At 42.4% G+C, this 18,952-nt stretch overlaps 1 long non-coding RNA gene across 1 annotated transcript in view; it reads left to right on the top strand.

Annotated features, from left to right (window-relative positions):
* The window catches only part of LOC114571418 (uncharacterized), a 39,529-nt gene that overhangs the window by 19,689 nt on the left and 888 nt on the right, over positions 1–18,952 (top strand). The gene's annotated exons all lie outside the window — the stretch shown is intronic.

The following is an 18,952-nucleotide window of genomic DNA, read 5'->3' as shown; positions in this document are numbered from 1 at the left end:
CTGTCATGACAGTCGGTAGTGAATAAACATACAATAACTTATGATAAAAATGGACTTAAAGGTTATTTAAATTCATGTTTTTCACTGCAAAGTAAGATTAGTAACTGCCTCTGAGATGTAGTGGCGTAGAAGTATAAAGTAAAATGGAATAAAATGGAAATTCTCAAGTAAAATACAGGTACATAGCCTGGTTCAAAGAGTTGGAAAGAGTTCTCTCTTACTCTAATGTGGATGCATTGTGCATGTAAAGCTGATAGGGCTGCAGGTCAAACTTGAGTCTTAAAAGCCCCTGGAAGGAGGTCCACAGGAGTGAATAAGGGATGGGAAATATCATATGAAATCAGGATTCTAGAAATGGAAATTGAAGAAGACAGGCAGCGAAGGGGCCGCAGTTGAGCTTGTTTCGATGGTGCAAATCAGTCCTTTTTTATCATCATCAAATGTTTTGGCAATATTGTTCAGGGTCCCCTCTGATTGTTTCATCACTAAGCAAGATACATAAAGTGAGAGAGTGGCGAGGGAAATGCTATCTATATACCGAAGCATCTGCGCCCTAGTTAGCGCCTCTGCAAAGTCAAACTAATCAAGCAAAGCAAGGTTGTAGGGGGACAACCAACACAGTCCAAACAGTAAGTAAACAAGCTAACACTACGAGCAAGACACATGGAAGACCAATCCTACACACACACACACACACACACACACACACACACACACACACACACACACACACCCACCCACCCACACCTCCTTACATCATTATTTCTTTCTTTCTTCCTCTCCATCTCCTGCAGAGTGAGTCCCTAGTCTGGCTCTGAGTGTCTGGCACCTTTTTTTGCCCAAATCTGGCTCCGAGTGTGGGGCTGAGCCAAGGGCGTAACGAAAGAGAAATAAAGAAAGGAAGGAGCAAGGAGGCAGGAAGACAAGGTGTTAACACCCTTTTCAACACCAGAGCCCCCTCGCACAAACCAAGCAGAGGGAACTGTCTAATTGTCAGGTGTGTGTGTGTGTGTGTGTGTGTGTGTGTGTGTGTGTGTGTGTGTGTGTGTGTGTGTGTGTGTGTGTGTGGCTCTTTTTTTTTTTTTTGAAAGCAGTTTTAATGCAGGTGTTTCATTATGGTATTAGTAACTATACTATATTGCAGCTAGCTCGTTGTTTAGACTCAAACACAACATTTTAAGACCTTTGCTGCACTTTCCGGCCGTACATTTTGTTGCTTATTGTTGTGCCCTGGGTGCTAAAATGTTTCTTTTTAAAAAATGGTCTCTTTGTTTGCCTCCCCTTCTGTCTTTTGTCTTGTTTCATTTCTTTCTTTTGTGTCTGCTGGTATGCTGCTCTTTCACCTCTATCCAATACACTCAGACAATCTCTTTATTTCTCATTAGTGTGTTTTGACAGTTAATGAGTGTGTGTGCGTGTGTGTGTGTGTGTTTTCGTGTGAGACTACAGCGCGAGAGAGAAAGTAAAGGAGGGAGAAGGAGAGTGAGAGCAGGGGGAGAGAAAGAGATAGCGGATGGGGGTGAAATTCATGTTGATAAATCATGTGGTCAGTAGCACAGGCCTGTGTTTATCTCCTGCTGTCAGTGGAGTATGGGGCCTGAGATACCGCTCACACATTCAAACACGCGTTCAAAACACAAGCGCAAGCACACACACACACACACACACACACACACACACACACACACACACACACACACACATCAACAAGGACGACAGAGGACTGTTGTTACCTGAGATTTCCCTCCATCCCCCTCCTCCTCCATCTAGGTGGATGTGGAGGTAGAGCCAGCCTCCTCTTTACCTTTTTTGCTTTGTCCGACCCCTCCCGAATCCCATCAGTCAGCTGTTTGTGCTGATTACTAGTTGACTAATAGACGTTAAACCAGTCTCTCCCCCTTTCTCCCTTCTGCTTGTATTCCCCCTTTTCCTAGTTTTCTAGTCAAATATAATTCCTTCTCACGCACAAACAAGCAAAAATATCATATTTCTCAGTTCTGGTTTTAACTTTCCCTCACGTATTTTGTCTGCACATTGAAAGTCCTGTTTTAAAATGCATAGTATACTCAAAACAATGTCGCTTTTTTTTTTTTTTTTTTAAATGAAATTGATAAGTTTGTAATCTGAAATTGGATGGAAACATGGTAATAGCTGCTAGCTATCGCAGGTGTTCAGGATTCAGTTTTTATGATTTTAACAAAGGTCACGTTGTGACTGCACACACTGGATAATGATGGAGATGAGATCTTTCCCAATATACCATATGTGTTAAGTGGAAAATCTTACACTGTGTATTGTCAGTGGAGAGATATTTTTAACATATGTCTTTTGAACTTTATGACATTTAGGTACCCCAATGCATGTTTAAAAAAAACAATATAATACATGCAATTTAAAGTCCCGGCAGGACAATGTGTGAATTTTAGTCTGATTGTCGATTGACATCTTTTGTGAAGTTTGTGAAGACTTTACACTACCTGCTCAGCATCAAAGACACAGTTCGAGACTAGCTGGTGAACATAGCAGAGCATTTGGCAGCTAAAAAGGTGGATATTTCCTTCGGAGTTGGTAGAGACCAAAAACAGAGCTAAAAGACAGTGAAAAATGGACAAACTTGACTCCAAATTTTGCGGCTGCATATGCCCCGAATGGACAAAAAAAAAAAAATCAGTGAATGCAGGTTTTTTATTACTTTCATCACAATTGAGAATTTCCTTTATACAATACTTTATACTTTAAAATGTGATTTTCACTTGACTAAATCTATTTGGCACCTTTAAATACTTGTTACTTTACTTCAGAAATTTATATACAGGGTTGTCCTGGCCAGAAGAAAATGCTTAAAACAGATTCTACACACCAAACATGATGTGTTTATAAAATATGATGCATTGTTACAGATTAAACTACCCAATAAAATAGTGTATAAAATAGTAAGAATTGTCGCCACATCGACTGCAACTATTGAATAACAGTAAAATTCTACTTAGATATTACAGTATAACACTACCTTTATTCATTTTCAGTACTTGTAATTGAGTATTTTTACAGTGTGTTTCCTCCCCCACTGCTAAACATGATGCACAATAAGTATGGCTATCTCTACACTTGCTTATAACCAGTTATAACAGTGTCACATAGACACGTCTCACCATGTGCACATTGTTCATGTGCCAGCCACTGCGCATTATGCAGAGTGTGCGCATTTACATATGTGTGTGTGATGACACATGCCCGTAAGTGTGTGCTCTCGCACTCGTGTTTGACAGTTGGGAGTGTTGCGGTGACATTGTGGCCTCTGTGAAATGACGTGTGTGTGTGTGTGTGTGTGTGTGTGTGTGTGTGTGTGTGTGTGTTCTCTGCAACAGGCCGGTGGGAAGAGAGACAGATTGCGTTTTAACAGCCATCGCTGTCATCTGAAACAGCTGTCCTCTTCCCATTCTCTATTCAGAGGGCCTGTGTTTGCATTGTCTCCCTCATGACCTCCCTTCAAAGACCTTCCGAAGAGAGAGAGAGAGAGAGAGAGAGAGAGAGAGAGAGAGAGAGAGGGGGGGGAGGAGAGGGGGAGAGGGAGAGAATAAAAAAGGAAAAAGTGAGATAGACCATTGGATGGTGGAGGAAAGAAATAACAAGAAATGCAAATGGAGGCAAAAAAGGCAATGTAAGGAAGAGGAGTGAAAGGAGAGAGGCTGATGCCATGACAGAGGGAACATTAGATGCCCCAGAACTGTCTCCCATCTCTTCTGCCATCCCTCTCAATTTCTTCTTCCCCTCCCCTGTGCTCTAAATGTACTGTATGCTCCCTCTCCTCTCCCTCCCTTCTTATTACAACTCCACAGCCGCCACCTCTCCACCTCCCACCACCCTTTACACCCCTTCCTCCCGTCTTGTATCTCTCCTCCCGCTCTGCTTCTTCCTCTACCTCTCCATCACCCCCCCCGCCCCCCCCACCCCGCCCCCACCCCTCTGCCATCGCTGCCCCGTCTCTCCCCCATGTTGTCTCTTATCAGGTAGAGAAGAGATAAGGCCGCTATCTCGCCGTGCCAGGGCTTTGACATGACGCTTTAATGCATAATAAGTTCACTCATCTTTTAATCAATGCGGCCAAATGATGAATTTCTGAAGGGTTAACAGTCAGTCATTGGCAGGTTTTGGGCCAAAAACACAGAGATAAGGTCGGCCTCCAAATCAGACGGGATAGTGTTGGATTTTGCACAGACAAATATGCAAATCAGATGTACGTACAGTCGCTGTCAAATTCTTAGCCGATCTCAGAAGCATTGTCTCCGTCTCAGCGTTTTCCAAACACATCCACTGACATTTTTCTATTAGCTGCTTTGCCTTAAATCTCTCATGAAGTAGCTGTTGCGATGCTGTTGACAGATCTGAATGTGTTTCTCCGTTTAATCTCTGTTTGAGACAACATATTCATTCCCAGTCCAAGATTAAAATCACAAATCTTTGACACATCTGCTCAGCTACAGCTTTATATATATATATATATATATTTTTTTTAAGTAAAGTAAATTTGTCAGACTGGAAGAGCTGTTCACATTACTTTAAATGGGTTATTTTTAAATGGGAATTTGGGAGCATCAGGCATTTTAAGCACCTCACAATAATCCATATTCGACTGGATCTTTGATAGCTCTGGAGCTGCCAAATCAAATACAGATATAATCACACGGTCAGGAAAATATCAGACTGAGGACACATTTAAAGTCAAACTGAAATCAAATAATTTTTTTTCCACTTTCCATATTCTAAGACAAATTGGCACCCACTTCAACATGTATGTCAATAAGGTGATTTCAACAAGCATTTAACATTTAAACATTTACTTTAGTCACACAACATTATGTTGAGAAAGGCTCCGTTCCATCCGATTATTAGTCATTAGCGTAGTTACAAATGTCGATGCCATGAGTTTTTTTTTTTTTTTTTTAACTTTTGGAACAGAACCAGACAGTTTCACTTCGGCTCTCAATAGCGAGGCGAAGTCCCTCCCCTTCCGGTGGACCTCAAAAATATGAACGGTAGTGAACGGGGAGAATCAAATTATTTTTTGATCCCATTTGAATTGAGCCATGGATTACAAATATGATGTTCATCAATTTAAAAGATCATTTTTCAACCGAAGAAAGTCTCAGTTAGCCGTAGGTTTGTCACATGACCACTTAGTTTTGTGTGAAACCGCTCGCACAACGTAGTGTATACTTCCTTCCGCAAAAAGTGAGGAGGATTCTAATTCCAGCTTGACTTGAACTTGTTCTTGGACTACATTCAGACTGAGACCAGACAGCTTTCCCAGAGATGCCCTCCTCCCTCTAAACCACCCACTCTGCCTTTCACTTGTCTCACCCTTCTCCTCCTCTACTTTTTTAGCATCCCCTCCTTTCTCCCTCATCCGCTCTCCAGTCACCCATATAACCTCCTCCTCCTTCTCTCCCTCCTCTTCCCCTCTCGATGGTTAGTTCATGGGTCAGCCGGGTGACAGGGCCTGAGTTGGGAGATAAGACGAGGCCAGAATGGCATTACTACACCCCAACACTCTAAGGGGTGACGCCGGGGCGACAGCTGGATGGAGAGATGGGATGAAACGGGGAGGGGGCTCGAACGGTGAAGGTGGGGGCTAATCTGCCATCGTTTGAAGTAATAATACATTAGTGATAATCATCACCACACACAGAGAGAGAAGAAGAACCCACACATTCACACATGGCTGCTGCGCACAAAGACGGAGACAAACAGACAGGAGCAACCAACAGATTTACCGAAAGACCCTGATTCTTACTCTCTCACTGTAAATCACAGCTCTCTGTACTTCCACCCAGTTGCTGCCCCTCCCTCCAATCCAGTGTGGATATCAGGCTGGTGCAGAAGGGCTCAGCCCAGCTGATAGCAGGTCCTCTGAGGGTTGGGGGTTGGAGTGCTGAGGGGTGAGACATGGGTGGGTGGAGGTGGCTGTGCGTGTATGTGTGTGTGTGTGTGTGTGTGTGTGTGTGTGTGTGTGTGTGTGTGTGTGTGTGTGTGTGTGTGTGTGTGTGTGTGTGTGTGTGTGTGCATGCGTGTGTGTTTGGGAGCTGCAGCTCAGGGACTATAGGAGGCTTACCCTGCTCCCTCCGATATGGAGGTCAGGGGTTAGTCAGGGCAGGACGACCACTGTGCTGCAGAGAAACACCACCGGTGTGTTTGTGTGTCTGCAGTAGGGCTGCAACTAACGATTGTTTTCATTGTTGATTATTTTCTCGATTCATCGTTTAGTTGATTGGTCTTGATATTCAGTTCACTGTCACAGAGGAGAGAAGAAACTAGAACATTTTCACATTTAAGAAGCTTTTTTTCCCCATTAAAAAAAAATGACTCAAACCGACTAGTTGATTATCAAAATAGTTGGCGATTAATTCACTAGTTGACAACTATTCGATTAATCATTGCTGCTCTAGCCTGTACGTGTATTTCTGTCTGATTCCTTGTTTAAAATGTGTCCTGCGTGGTAAGATAATGCTAACTTCTGAAAAACTTCTGATTGACGCTCTGCAGGTCGTACGTAGTTACAGATTTGGCTCAGCAGACAAGCGTGTGCGCAGGTGTAACAACTCATGAAGAGAAATTGTCCTCTTTTTTTTTTTTTTTCCCCCAAGAGTGATTGTGGAAGTATAATCAAATCAGGGGACTCTTCATCTTGTAGCAAAATGGCAATTTGACCCCTGCAGCGAGCAGGGCTGATGTGACAGTGAGTGGTGTATTGTCACAGGTGCAGAAATGCTACTGAACCACATGCCAGCATTAAAAAGAACGAAAAGCAATTTCCTTTGTGTGCTGTCCACTAGCTTTTTCCCTCTCGCTGGGGTTTTGACGACACCAGGCTGAAGTTTGGCAAAAATTAATGACAATTTTGTCTTGTGATTCTTCTTCTGGGTATAGCAGCCTCAAAGACAAAGATTACTTCCTGATGCCTGGTTTGTTTTAAACAAGTTCTCCAAATGAAGCAACAAAACACATTTTGTATCTTCCCTCCAGAGCAACACAGAAGCGTTTTGTGATCCGAGGCCTCGTTGGCAGGAAGCCATTATTTGTCAGTGCCTTCCAAAAGCATTAGAAATTACAGTTGCAGAAATCTAACTGCTCTGTTAAGGTTTGGTTGGGTTTAGGCAGAATAACAACTTTGTTAAGGTTGGGGAAACAATGGCACCTGATGTTTTTTTTTTTTAAAGGATAAGCCGCTATATTATATCTTTCTCATTTTCTACAAATCCTGTGAAAAGACAAAACCCAACATTGCATGTATCTACTAACAAGTATGTGTGTGTGTGTGTGTGTGTGTGTGTGTGTGTGTGTATCCACAGCCTGATATACAGTGAGGAAAATAAGTATTTGAACACCCTGCTATTTTGCAAGTTCTCCCACTTAGAAATCATGGAGGGGTCTGAAATTGTCATCGTAGGTGCATGTCCACGGTGAGAGACATAATCTAAAAAAAAAAATCCAGAAATCACAATGTATGATTTTTTTAACTATTTATTTGTATGATACAGCTGCAAATAAGTATTTGAACACCTGAGAAAATCAATGTTAATATTTGGTACAGTCGCCTTTGTTTGCAAGTACAGAGGTCAAACGTTTCCTGTAGTTTTTCACCAGGTTTGCACACACTGCAGGAGGGATTTTGGCCCACTCCTCCACACAGATCTTCTCTAGATCAGTCAGGTTTCTGGGCTGTCGCTGAGAAACACAGAGTTTGAGCTCCCTCCAAAGATTCTCTATTGGGTTTAGGTCTGGAGACTGGCTAGGCCACACCAGAACCTTGATATGCTTCTTACAGAGCCACTCCTTGGTTATCCTGGCTGTGCTTCGGGTCATTGTCATGTTAGAAGACCCAGCCTCAACCCATCTTCAACGCTCTAACTGAGGGAAGGAGGTTGTTCCCCAAAATCTCGCAATACATGGCCCCGGTCATCCTCTCCTTAATACAGTGCAGTCGCCCTGTCCCATGTGCAGAAAAACACCCCCAAAGCTTGAAGCTACCACCCCCATGCTTCACAGTAGGGATGGTGTTCTTGAGATGGTACTCATCATTCTTCTTCCTCCAAACACGGTTAGTGGAATTATGACAAAAAATGACTTTCTCCCATGACTCCTCTGGATCATCCAAACTGTCATTGGCAAACTTAAGACGGGCCTTGACATGTGCTGGTTTAAGCAGGGGAACCTTCTGTGCCATGCATGATTTCAAACCATGACGTCTTAGTGTATTACCAACAGTAACCTTGGAAACGGTGGTCCCAGCTCTTTTCAGGTCATTGACCAGCTCCTCCCGTGTAGTTCTGGGCTGATTTCTCACCTTTCTTAGGATCATTGAGACCCCACGAGGTGAGATCTTGCATGGAGCCGCAGTCCGAGGGAGATTGACAGTCACGTTTAGCTTCTTCCATTTTCTAATGATTGCTCCAACAGTGGACCTTTTTTCAACAAGCTGCTTGGCAATTTCCCCGTAGCACTTTCCAGCCTTGTGGAGGTGTACAATTTTGTCTCTAGTGTTTTTGGTCTTGACCATGTTAGTAGTTGAATTCTTACTGATTGTATGGGGTGGACAGGTGTCTTTAGCTAACGACCTCAAACAGGTGCATCTAATTTAGGATAATAAATGGACTGGAGGTGGACATTTTAAAGGCAGACTAACAGGTCTTTGAGGGTCAGAATTCTAGCTGATAGACAGGTGTTCAAATACTTATTTGCAGCTCTATCATACAAATAAATAGTTAAAAAATCATACATTGTGATTTCTGGATTTTTCTTTTTAGATTATGTCTCTCACAGTGGACATGCACCTACAATGACAATTTCAGACCCCTCCATGATTTCTAAGTGGAAGAACTTGCAAAATAGCAGGGTGTTCAAATACTTACTTTCCTCACTGTATCTTTTCCCCCCTGTGCCATAGAGCTCCATTGTTGTTAAAAACACATCAATGAGCCACACTGTTGCACTGGCTGACCTGTTCCTTCATTATCATTAAAACACACACACTGTAGTTTATTCTGACTCATTCCCACAATAACCGTCCTGATGCCGACTATTGAACAGGTTGCTGGATTACGATTTATTTTTTTTATTCTCGCCTTCTGCAATTCCTGTGCAACTACGGTACGGTTAAAGTTAGGGAAGTATTGTAGTTATGTAAACTCTGGTTAAGGTATGGTTAGGATTATTGTTGATGACATGTCTGTGATGGGTGGCAAACTCTGGTCTCCTGCAAGAAAGTTGGACTGTCACTCTAATATAATACATGTTATAAATCATTACTTCCAATATGAATGTAAATCTGAGGGATACTGGACTGGTAAATACTCACCAGAGCATCAAATATGTATTCATCCGCTGCAAGAAATGCAATATTTTCCTGTTTTACTCATGTCTGCTTAAAACTACAGTGACCAGCTGTTTTAGGAAATGACTGAGGCTTTAAAAAAAGAATCGACTGTGTATTTGTAAGCTTTTTTTTTTTTTTTTTTTTAAATCTGTCTTTCTGTAGGAATCGAGAATTGAGAGACGGACTAACGCATTATTGGTATAGGGCTGGTGTTATTCTATATTTTTCTTATTGTTAATAAAGACCAGATATATATATATATATATATATATATATATATATAGAGAGAGAGAAATTTTCATTTTCTCTGCTGCTCTTAACCTTGTTTTCTCCTTATTTCTTCTTTCTTCCTCTCCACATTGTACCATTCTCCCTTCCGTCCTTATTCTCTCATGCCTCAGTTTCTCTCTAATATACCTTCACTACACTGCTTCTTGCTTCTATAGTTTTTTTCAACCTGCCCCCCCCTCTCTCTCTCTCTCCCCCCCCCCTCTCTCTCTCTCTCTCGCCATTTCAGCTCCTGCATTCTTATCTCTATGTTGCCGTCCTCAGTAATTATTATTATGTGCTGCAGAGATAATTCGAAAGCTGTGAGGAGAGAGAGGAGAAAAAAAAAGGGATGAAAGAAACAGTGGCTGTGGCTTCCTGGGCTGTGCTTCTCTTATCTGACCTTGGGCAGAGCCACTTATTGTTAGGCAAATCTCATGTGCAGAAAAATGGAGTGAACGGCTGTGAGAGCGAGTGAGGTGGTGGTGGTGGTGGTGGTTAGGGGGTGGGGGGGGACTGTCGGGAGGGGATTGAGAGGGAAAGGGAGGGAGAGAGTGAGGAGGAGATGGATGGAGGTGGAAGGAGAGATGTCAGAAAAGCAGCGGGTAGAAGGAGTGTTTTATGGAGCGATTTGGGAAAGAACCGAGCAGCAAAAGAGAGGGATAGAGGTGTAAAAATGCACAGAGAGGTAAAAACAGGCAGACGTATACACAGGCCATGAGATATGGGAGGAAAGGGAGGAGGGGAAGGCAAAGAGAGGATGTGTTTTTGAGACTGAACGTGATGATGAAGGAACATGAAGAGAAAGTGGAAAATGAGAAAAGGGATGAAATAGAAGGGGAGTTTAATACGGGTAGGGGGGTATCCAATTTTCATTGCCTAGTGAAGTAGACACTTTTGGCTTGTTCAAATAAATCCCTCTGCTGAAGAGTAGTCATATAAAATCAATTCACTTTTTGTTTGAGAAGAGAGCGTATTTATTTGTCTATGCTGAATTGTACTTCTTGTTGTACGTGAGCTTTTATTTGTGCCTCTTCTATTCTCCGTTGACTACGTCCCGTTGACTGTATCTCTCAGTAACCTCTTCTTAGTGAATAAATACGACGGGATTAGCATGACGTGTAGCTGACATTTTCTATACATAAGAGCAGTTTCACTTTTTCATAAAGAGTGCTCACTGAACCCTTGAATTTCTTTGCATCTAGACGGTTAACAGCTGACTCCATGGTGCGAGTTGCCACAGGTGATGGTGATGGTTAACACGTCTGGCCTCGAAGCTGCACGGCGAGCAGTGAGCACGTACACTTGCGAATGTTGGACTATAAATTCCCATCAGTGGCATCCAGGCCCACGAGGGGCTGATGTGTGGCCTTTTCCACCACCGCAGCTCAGCTTCCTTTAATTACAACCCATTCTGCAGGAACAACAGGCTGTCCTTCCACCAGATTTAAAACGACGTGCTCCTGGTAATTAATCGTCCTGCGTGTCCTTGACAAGGTGCAAAGTGTGTGTGTCTGTGTGTGTGTGTGTGTGTGTGCATGTGCGTGTGAGAGAATGTGTCCGTTTTTTAATAAGAATCACAAGAATATGAACAAATCAGCCACCAAAAATACAGAAGTCAGAGCGGACTCACCACAATGTAAAGATTAACGTATAGTTTTCACCAGTGGGGGAGGAAATGGTCACATCCTTTTACCAAATAATCGATTAATCTCTTTCAGTCATTTTTTTTATGCAAATTGTCCAATATTTGTGGGCAACAGCTTCTCATATATGAGGATTTAACAGTTTAAGGACATTGCTTTGGGCTCTGGGAAGTTTTGATGTACGTTTTCACCAACCTTTAGAAAAATGTATTGATTAATTGAGAAAATAATTATTAGTTGCAGCCCTAAAATGAGCCTCAGGCTTTGTGACCTATAAGGCTTTTTATTATCAATTATTTTGGTTTACTGGGATCTCCCAGTCGGAGCTGGTTAATGTTGCTCGGGAAAGGGAAGTTTGGGGTCCCCTGCTGGAGCTGCTCCCCCCGCGACCCGACACCGGATAAGCGGACGAAGATGGATGGATGGATGGAACACGCTGCAATATGATTTCTTAAAGTTCACATCAAGTCTTAGTCTACATCTCCCCCCCTTTTACCTTGCAGAGATCTGAGGAGCACTTAACCATAGTCCTCAGAAATCCACCGGAGTTTAAAATTCCAACACAAAGAAAGCAGAAGGTAACGGTCATCCGGCCGAAAAAAGTGAAGTCCGGGCGGAATTTCCAGCGGCAACGGAACAATCCCAGAAATGGAACGTCGTGGATATAGACTACTTTTGCGTCAAAGCCGAAAAAAGGGCTGCCACAGCTCAAAATGAGAGGGAAGCCTTGGATGCTCTCCATGATGTAGACTGGGCAGGTGTCTACATAAGACACCTCATGGTGCACTCAGAGGTACAATAGTGTTAACACTCCCTCCCAGTTTAATGTGTAGGGTTGCAGAATTATGGTTAAGAGCATGACCATGTACTATTCATCTGTCTTAGGGAACAAAGTGTTTTATTGCACATTAACCTTTTTTTAAAAGACGGCAAACTCTCTCTTTGCACAATTGACCTATTTATTTTCTATGAACTCACATCACATGAAATCAGTGTTGTCTTAAAGGAATAGTTTGACATTTTAAGAAATATGCTCATTGGCTTTCTTGATGGGCCTTAGATGAGATCAATACCACTCTCATATTTGTCCGATAAATATAACGCCATAGCCAGCAGGCGGTTAGCTTAGCATAAAGACTTGAAACAGTGTAATGGCTAGCCTGGCTTTGTTTATTGTTCAAAAATCAGAGAAATAGTCCGGCACACAATCCACTGTATAATTCACCGATACAAAAAGAAGCTTTAATGAGCTGTAGAGCTGCTGGTATGCAGCTTATGATTATATTATCCTTAAGACAGCTGTTTCTCCCTGTTTCCGGTCTTTATGCTCAGCTAAGCTAACAGTCTCCTGTCTAGATTCATATTTAACTCTGCAAGAAAGCATATGTGTATTTTCCAAAATGTCGAACTATTCCTTTAAAACCGAATATAATAATAATAGTAATATCATCACCGCATGCAACCAAACGGCAACAATATATCTCCACATAGAACATGCAGTTGCATTATATTTGCAGGTTGCATGTGGAGAGAAAATGGCCTCTCGTGCAGAGAGAAGTAATCACAGAGCGACTGAAGCAAACACCTGTGATTGGCCAGGCAGTTTACCTGTGGAAAAGGGAGTTGATTTGACGCAACAATAAGCCTGATCAGCTGAGTCATTTGTGTCAAAGTGGTAATGAATAGCTCTGCTGTCCTAACGTGTCGTAACACACCAGATACCTCATCATCATCATCATCATCATCATCATCAACATCATCGTCACCATTATTCAAATCATTCCAGTTATCGTCCTCCCCGATGCAGACATCAGCACCGACCTCCCACCCTCTGATCGAGAAAATGTCCCCTTCAGAGCGACAGGGACCCCCTGTGTCCTCTGCTCCCCCCCCCCCCCATTTAAGCCACATCTTCACCCCCAGCCCTCCTCTTGCTGCAGTCCACCCCTGCCGGCTGCTCAATTCAGCTTCTTTAACCGAGGAACAAACAAACAAAACACCCCGGGGTAATGAGGCCACCTCTGGCAATAGACACGGTGAAAGGAGCCTTGCGTATTGATGTGGGATTGACCTTTATTGAGAGAAAGCCAAAGAAAAGGGGAGATGTGGAGAGAAGAGCTCTGATCTGATGGAGAGGATTGAGCTGTCTGCTGCTGTTGGAGTGAAAAAAGGTGACAAGACAAAACCCTGATCAGTGACTCAGGCAATGAGATAACCACCTTCGGGGGGGCATTGTGCTCAGAGTGGTGGTCTGGATTTAACATGGGCTTTCCCACACTATGAACAGGACCTGACTCTCTCTGCGTGCGTGCGTGTGTGTGTGTGTGTGTGTGTGTGTGTGTGTGTGTGTGTGTGTGTGTGTGTGTGTGTGTGTGTGTGTGTGTGTGTGTGTGTGTGTGTGTGTGTGTGTGTGTGTGTGAGTGATGAGACCACAGTGACCTGTGGGCGTAGAGCCGTGGTGCCCCTCATCAGCTCACATGATCACAGCTGGTTGATGGTCCATTCAGTCACACAGCAGGTTCAATGAACCACATGCATAGCTGACATATAGTTTGCTAACTTAAAGACTAAAGTGCGTGGCAATTCATTACAGAAATATATATAACGATGCACACAAAACACTGATGCAAGATTGCAGTGAAACCTGAAACAGAAATACAACTTTAAATTCTTCACTTGATTATTTAAAGAGTTAAAGCTTGTTTCAAAGTAGTTTTCGCCCCTTGCTTTTCACGTATAAAGTCATTCTTAACCCTTAAGTGTTATTCTGATTCTCTGATTCTTAATGAGAAAGACATGTCGTTTATAAGGAGTAGGATACAAAGAGGTCAAATACAGGGCCACCTACAACTGCACCAAATCTGTTTGAAGATGAGCTGAAAAGGCTTCTAAATATAATCCACAGCAGTAATGAGCTGCTTTGCACTCAGAACTATGAAAACCTTTTTTATTTTTTATTTTTATTCAAACAAAATTGATCAAGTAGGCTATTGTTTAATTGGAAAGATAGTAGCTTCAACTATTGGTATCTTTTCTTGCAAAGCTAAAGCTAGTTTTTGTTTAATTTCTCTGAATATTTCAGATTCAACCCTCTTGGATTAGAAGAGTCATGGCGTTTTTCTTTCTTTCTTTTTTTTTTTTTTTTTTACCACTGAGCCTCTTACTTCAAGTACTGTACTCTCGCTCTGTGTTTTGTAAAATGTTTGCACTAGAAAGGTGTGGACTGTACAAAACGTCAGCATGTGGAAAGTCTCAGGTCAAACACTTCTACACAGAGTGTTACACTTTATTTACACTGTGGTGCGAGTGCATAAAGCATTTTACCTGCAAATGTATTAATAGGTTAAAAAGAAATCTGAGCAAACATTGTGCAGCGCCGTATCTGTCTGTCAAACTATAATGGAAGGAGTCTCTGTCTGTCTGTCTGTCTGTCTGTCTGTCTGTCTGTCATTTGAAATGCAGTGTTGAGTGCGAGCTCTTGAGATCTACAGAACATATGTGTTATTTGTGCATTATGTACACACTGTGTAGTGTATTAAGAAGGCCCCTATTAACTGTTACATTGGCAAACGCTATGCTGGGTACAGCTCGCTCTCGGTCGCTCACTACAGTAATTTATATAATTCAAGAGCAGATGAAAGAGAGACCGGAGATGTTACATTGTAGCAAACTCAAACATTTTAGGCATCGGCATGGATGGCCATTTTTTAGAATGAACACTTTTGTTTCCTTGAAATAGCCTGGTCCCAAAAGTTAGCAAATGATAGGGGACGCAACTATGTCATGTCAGGTGTACTTAGGACCCAGAGAAGAATTGTTTGGCCAGTTGAATGGGCACTGCGCTAGTATTTAAAAATGTAACAATTAAGTTACAGGCATGTTTACTCCTTCTGAGAGTTATAAATATTTAGCAGAGTTTAGGCCATTTTTAGACTAATATTAGCACTGCGTGTAAATTTGCAGCCACCTGATTCATACCACAGCCTGAAAAACGCACTCTGGCCTGGTGAATAAGTTTAACCTGGGTCAACCTTTGCCTCACGCAATACAATGTCCGGCAGTGCACTGTGTTGGCCGGCCAATCAAACAAACACAAAAGCACGTATTCCTGTTACATTGATGATAACATGAACTGTGTATTTCTGCTGTTTGCCTCATGATTGGCGTGATAGAGGATAAAAGGATTGTCCAGAGTTGTAAAATCCTTCCTCATAGTAATAATAAACCGCTGTGCAGTGTTTTGGTGTCAGACAAGACTACAAATGATCCTATCCAGATAGAAGAATCCGTCTTGCCCTGATCTCTTTTTTTTGGGAGCACTAAAATTGAGCTCAGTGAGCAGGTGGAAGTTCTAGGACTATGCTTTGACAGAAAACTCCAGAGGACCAGCCATCTGTCTGACATCTGCAAACGTGCTGAACAACGTCCAGGAGTGTCGTGGAAGTTGGCCAACGAGCTTCATCCCAGAGGCAGAGCCAACGTCTACAAAACCCAGGTCAGGAGTATCATGGAGTAGTCCTGCCTGGTCTGGATGAATGCCTCACAAACTACTTCTAGGCAGCTAGATATAGCTCAGAAAAAGGCACTAGCAATCATTGCTGAGGATAAGGACTATTCCCTAAAGCAGTGGTTCCCAACCTTTTTTCCTTGACGCCCCCCCTACTCATGTCTAAGAAAAGCTGAGCTCCCCCGAAACCGACGTTGAGGTAACTCTCGAGATAGAGCCTTACTTTCTTTTATGATACAGAGGAAGTATCAGGACTTTTACATTTCTCCGCCATGTTTCATTCATAAAATAGTGATGCCGTGGCGGCAGGAAAAACGAGGATGATAGCAGCTAGCCGCTGACCTGATGACAGCAAGGGTCCCAGGTTAAGAGGTCCCGGAGGTTTGGCCTACTAAGTAGCCTGCCTGCAATTTTAAGCGAGAACAAAAATATATAGTTTTTATACAGACTTTTGTATACATTATATATTCTAGTGTATTATCATAATTTGTTTAACATATGCAAATATTTTTTTTTTTACCTCAACCTCAAACCAGATAAAGACTGGCGCCCCCCTGTGATCTTTGCCGCCCCCCTGAGGGGTGCCCGGACCCCAGGTTGGGAACCACTGCCCTAAAGGATTATGCCGACACCAAGCTGAGCGAAAGCTGCAACAACTGTTCTTTTCAAGATGCATGCTCCTTAAGGCTGATTTATGCTTCTGCGTTAAATCGACGCCGTGAGTACGTATGTAGGTACGTGGAGATACCGATCCTACACCGGACCCTACGCCATAGCCTGACGTGCACCTCTCCAGAAATGTAATTACATGTCGTGGCGATGCATGCCGCTCGGTTGTGGTTTGGTAGCGTTGCATTTCCCCCGACTCATTTCCCCCGACTCATTTCCCCCGACTCATTTCCCCCGACTCATTTCCCCCTACTCATTTCCCCCTACTCATTTCCCCCTACTCATTTCCCCCTACTCATTTCCGGATTCTCCTTCTCCATAAATCAAGGAGAGGGTTAACTTTTCCTGCTACAGATTTCCCACCGTGGTCAGAAAGCACGGCTTTAGAGACTCTAGAGGCACTATACCTCTAGAGTCCTTGCCCCGAAGCTAATCACCGTAACTCTCTCACTCGCTCTACTACACACTCCCCATGCACACACACATGCCGCCCCTGCTATTCTCTTTAAAGAGATCGACGCACACACCACCGCGCAAGTTGGACAGAACCATAAATCAGCCTTAACTGTGCACAGCTACCCTCAGATCATGTCCTAGGTCCAACCACCCGATGGTTTCCACCAAGCCATGCTTTGTTGTGACTCTCCAGTGTGAACACCATATGCCTTAACGGGAGCTTTCTCCACTCTGCTGTAACAACAGGGAACAGCCTTCCCCCTGCTGTCGTCGGAGACATCCCATCAAGCAGTGTTCATGCCTTCAAGAAGAGATTGAATAAACACCTCCTCAGAATGAGACCGCAATCCCAACGCTCAAGGACTTTCAGTACACACACATCACCTTTTGTATATATTCCTGAGTAGCTGCAGATCAATGATAGCCTCTCTGAGTTGTATTCATGGAGCTTTTATCTGCTAAAGCAAAAACAAAAAATAGAAAAAAAAGCCTTGAATGGAATGGTATCACTCAAACTGGCTAAAAGCTTCAGTACAGGCATACAGTAGTTTTCACTTTCCGAGTGGCTGGCCGCAGCAGTTTTTTATTTTGAAAATGCCAGATATCAGCCTCACTTAGGTTGAACAAGGATTTTATTTTCTATTTATTCCATTTTTAAATCAGGCAACCCACATGATGTTCCCACCACCAAGTTAAGAAATTAAATTTACCTAAAACAAGATTTTAACAGCTTTTATTAACTCTGTAGCCAATGATGCCGATAATTACAACAGACATCGTTTGTAGGAGGAAATGTCATTATGCGTCTTTTGTGTTTTCGCTCATTATCTTTGCTCATCACTAATCCCAAACGTCTTGGTGTATGCACAGTGCATTTCTCTGGTGTCTGCAGACAAAATGTACAATTGTCAATTTATTCATCTGCAACATTTCTGGCAAAATAATTTCAAAGAAACGGCAAAAAGCATAATTGATGTTTACCTTTTTTTTTTTTTTATTATTACTGATATCGTGTCCCCTAAAAACAGCATGAAAGGAACTCTGGCTTCCCTTGTATATCTTCTCCTCGATCTCATCTTTCCTGCCACGTTTAACCTTTAAATGCATGTCCACAAGTTGTTTTTAACACTGTTCTGATGTCACAAATGTTCAAAAGCATTGTTTTACTCACATTTTTCTCTAAAAAGTGTTACGGGTTGTAGCGACCTGAGGTGTGTAATTGTGTTACATCTTGATAGGGCTGGGCTATATGGAGAATTTTGTTTTGACCAAATACCTCAATATCGATATTGCGACGATATTGTAGGGTTGACAATTGGTGCTTTCACAAAATATTTACACAATGAGATTTGTGATAAATAATCATCAGTCATGTGGATATAATGACTACGTGGGTACATGCAAACAGTTAGAACAGTCTGGAAAGTTCAGAAAATGGCATCACTTCACTTCAGTGTACCTTTAAAACCAGTTCTAAAACACTTCTGTCATATTACAGTATTAAGATATCCAAAATCTAAGACAATATCTAGTCTCATATCACTATATTGATTTATAGATATATTGCCCAGCCCTACATCGCGGGGTAATGTGTTTTCCCGTTTGGCCTCATGATGTTTGGCGCTGTTGTGTCACTGTTACTATGAATACATTGACACTGTCATGAACACATGACACTGTCATGACACAGTCATGACAAATGAACCCTAACGCTAACCATAACTTGTCATGACAAAAACCAAATGACACTTACTAAAAGAAATGTCTTAAACATTTATGACTGGTTTATAATGTTTATGACACGTTCATGACAGTGTCATGTCACTCTTATGTAGATACCTTCAAGTAAAGTGTAACTGATTTGTCTATATTAGCTTGCTGTCACAGTAGTATGATGGCGCAGCAGCTGGGTTTCAGGTTTAGTGCAGAGCAGCAGGTTTTTAGTATACCGGAGGGTTCGATGAAATACATTTTTGTGCCATTTATGAGTAAGATCATTTACTAGCAGAGTTGGGGCATTAGAATGACGAAGCT

This window comes from Perca flavescens, chromosome 16, assembly GCF_004354835.1.
Source record: "Perca flavescens isolate YP-PL-M2 chromosome 16, PFLA_1.0, whole genome shotgun sequence".
Taxonomy (NCBI): Eukaryota; Metazoa; Chordata; class Actinopteri; order Perciformes; family Percidae; genus Perca; species Perca flavescens.
This window is presented reverse-complemented; position numbering and strand designations above follow the sequence as displayed.